Below are 3,715 nucleotides of genomic sequence, written 5' to 3'. Positions count from 1 at the left end.
AGCGTAATGCACGCATGCCAGGCATTAGAATACTTCTAGCATCACTGCCGGTTAGGGCTCTAAAGTGGAAAGTACCCACGCATCGATGGGCGGGAAAATGGATGGACGAATTGAGGAGTGGTTCTGCCATGGTGTGTGCTACCGCAGGCAAACGAAAGCACTGCGCCCCCACGGAATAGTATAGACACTGTTAGGACACAATATTGTGTGAGGAAGTACGTGGTGGGATACTATGCAGAGCGTGATACAATTTATCATATGCCCAGGCAACGCACCGGGAAGCAAGGATATTCAAGGATACACACACGGGTCTTCCACAAAGCCAAACAAAACCAAAAGCAAGAACAGAGAGGGGGTGGTTTACACAGAACACTCAGGAGGGTGGACGGCCTTTCTCTACAAGCAGAAGCAGCTGGTGGAAAGGGTCCCGGGAGGAGACGGGGTAGGACCTGTTAAATTCCCCCACATTGGGAAGGTGGAGGCTTGAGCACCTGTTCCACACTCTGGTATCGTTCTCTGATTTCCCAGGAAGATGGCCTGTGAAACGTCCGCAGAACTGGAAATCCCGAGCCAGGGCCTCTACCCTTGGCAGGGATGCCGGGAAGGGGATCCCTCTAGGGGGCGTGTCTTGGCCAAGGTGCCGCCCCCAGCACGTGCACCTAGCCAACCAATCAGCGACGCTCCTGTGCAGGACCCGCTGGTCAGTTGTTTGCCCTTAGGAGACCCTCAGAGGAGCATCGAAGGGGACTCGGTGTGGAGGTCACTATGCAGGTAGAGGGATGGGGATGGGGAGGGAGGAGCAGAGAGACAGAGGATGGGGGTGGGCCATAGGGACCCTCAGGGAGGCCAGGCGGGTCGCGAGGCGGGCCCCGTGGCCCTGTGTGGCCAGGGAAGGTGGGGGGCGGGGATTGTGCCTTCAGACATGAGGGGCCAGGGCGTGGGGTGGCAGCGGCGTGGCTGACCTCTGAGGTGATGTCCCCATGGAATCCTCGGGGGCTGGGACAGGACAGGGCAGGACAGTAGAGGACAGGAAGATGACGAGACCCCCGAGGGCAATGTGGGGCAGGGGCGGCTGGGTTGATTTCTCTGGTGATGTCCCCACGGAGTCCTCTGGGGCTCCGTCAGGACAGGACGCGACAGGACAGGACAAGGCCCCTGAGGGCAGTGTACAGTGGTGGCGGTTGGGCTGACCTCTGAAGTGATTTCCGCATGTAGTCCACTTTTGGGGGTGATCCAATCATCTGTTAATGGACACTTAGGTTGTTTCCAGTTTTATCTGTTGTGAAATTGCTGTGTGAGCGGTGGTACACAAATATCTTTCTGACACTCTGCATCTGTTTGATTCTCTCCTTTCCCGTCTTCTGGGTATATACCAGCAATGGAATCGATAGATTGATTGTATGGTGGTTCTATTCTTTAGTTTTTGAGGTTCTTCTATACGTTTCCATAGTGGCTGTGCCAGTTTACAATCACACCAACCGTGCGGAATTGTTCCTATTTCTCCACATTCATACCAACACTTGTTATCCCGGGGTTTTTGTCTTTGTTTTGTTTTTGTATTTTGTTTTCTTGATACCAGGCATCCAAATGAGTGTGAAGTGCTCTCTCCCTGTGGTTTTCATTTGCATTTCTGTAGTGATTGGTTATGTTGAGCATCTTTTCATGTGCTTATCGCCATCTGTATACTTCCTTTGGAGAAGCGTCCATTCCTGTCCTTTGACAATTTTTTAATCAGGTGTTTGTTGCTATAGTTGAGGTGGTGGTTGTGGTTGATTTGTTGGACCCCTTTATATGTTCAACATTTTAATCTCTTATCGGAGAGAATATTTACAATTATTTTTACCCATTGCTTGGGTTGCCTGGACGCTCTGTTGGGAATGTCCTTTGATGCCCAAATGTTTTAAATTTTGAGGTTGTCCAATTCATATTTGTTTTCTTGCCTCCTGGGGCCTCTTCAAATAAAATTGTCTCAACCCTAAGGTCATAAAAGTTTTCCCCTATGTTTTCTTATCGATGTTTTAAGGTGTGATCTTGCATTATTTTAGTCTTTGTTCATGTTGAATTGATGTTTGTGCTTGCTGTCAGGTAGGGATCTAATTGCTTTCTTCCTCCATGAGAAGATCATTGTACCAGCCTCACTTACTGAATGGCACACACTTTCCCCACTATCAGCTGTGCCATGTCTTTCATATGTCACGTTCCGCTCTGTCCCTGATTCTGCTTCTCTATCCTGTTCCACCAATCATTTCATTTATCCTGTGCTCAAACCGCAGCTTGTAGTAGAATGAAGACTCTAGGTCAGATCTGTCTGACTCCGAATCCTCAGATAGTAGCTGACAACAGGATGCCTAAGATCCTTCGATGATTCCTCAGAGCCTCCACAAGAGGGTCCCCCCTCCATACGAGGACACTTAGCATCTTGACTCCTTTAACTCCCCTTTATCCTCTCCATCCGGAGCTTCTGGAAGTTTCCTCAGGCGCACCATTGCTGTTTCCCCCCACTGGGCCTTTGAACAAGCTCAGTTGACTTCTCGGTCGAGTCTTGGTTGACACGCCTTCCTTTGCCTGATACTGTGATTGGTGCTGCCTCTCTCCTCTCCGGATTACACTGTAATCCAATCCTCTGTGTGCTAATGAGACGGTACTATTGTGCCTCACCTTGACCATGCTGGAAACCTGTATAATTCGACCGAGCAGATTTGGAACTTACAATTCAAATTGGCTACCGTTTGCTTATAAATAAAAACATTTCTGTAAGCTTACTGCCCTTTGAAAGTATAAACACCCATGACTCATTTAATTATCCTAATAACCCTCTGGAAGATGAATTAGTGTAAGACCAGTTTATAATTTAAGAGGATGAGGATCAAAGAGCTCAAATGTTTACCCAGATTTGCAGAACTTCACAGTACAGCTAGCACCAGACCTTTGGTGTTTTGGCCCATTGCTCTCCCCTGGCCCACAGCTGTGACCATTGTGTGTTACTTTGCTGCTCTGGAAATAAGCCACATCTTCAGCTGTAAATGGCGATCTCTAGCAGTGTTTGTGTCTTCCAGTAATACAGTAAATGGTCTGAAGAGTGAAGAGTGTGACTCTAGATGTGGAAGTCCTTTAAAAAGTTGTCACTTTCAATGTAAATTTCAAACCAAGTTAATTGATGGAGGTACTACCTTTAACGTTTTGGAATGCACCGAAACCTTATGAAATGATAAATCCACTGAAGAGCACATGCAGACCAGACCAGGTGAGAAGACAGAGGGGCTATCCTCCATAGAGCAAAGATAAGCAGTTCCACCACCTGAAAGTAGTCTGCATCCAAATGTTCAGGGACATTCTGATTCTTTATGGCTGGCATGAGGACAGGAATCTGTATTTGTAAGAAGCTACCATAAAGGATTTGGATAATTAATAAAGATAATGTTACAAAAGTGCTATGGCAGGCCGTGCATCTACCTAAGCATTCTCTCCTTCGCCCTTTCATCCTTGCTAACAGAACCTTGACCCCGTTGCATGTAGAGGTGAGCACATGGCCCAGTCCAGCCCCGGGGCTGCCCATGATACATGACCCAGATGACACGGGTGGCACTCCTGGAAAAGCTTCATGGACCGGAAAGATGCAGCTGGCTTCCCCCTTTGATCTTTACCCTTTGTCCTGCCAGTGATATAGATACAATGCTTGTGACCTTGGAGACAACAGCCACCTTTAAGGATGGAG

Source organism: Suricata suricatta, chromosome X, assembly GCF_006229205.1.
Source record: "Suricata suricatta isolate VVHF042 chromosome X, meerkat_22Aug2017_6uvM2_HiC, whole genome shotgun sequence".
Classification (NCBI taxonomy): Eukaryota; Metazoa; Chordata; class Mammalia; order Carnivora; family Herpestidae; genus Suricata; species Suricata suricatta.
This window is presented reverse-complemented; position numbering follows the sequence as displayed.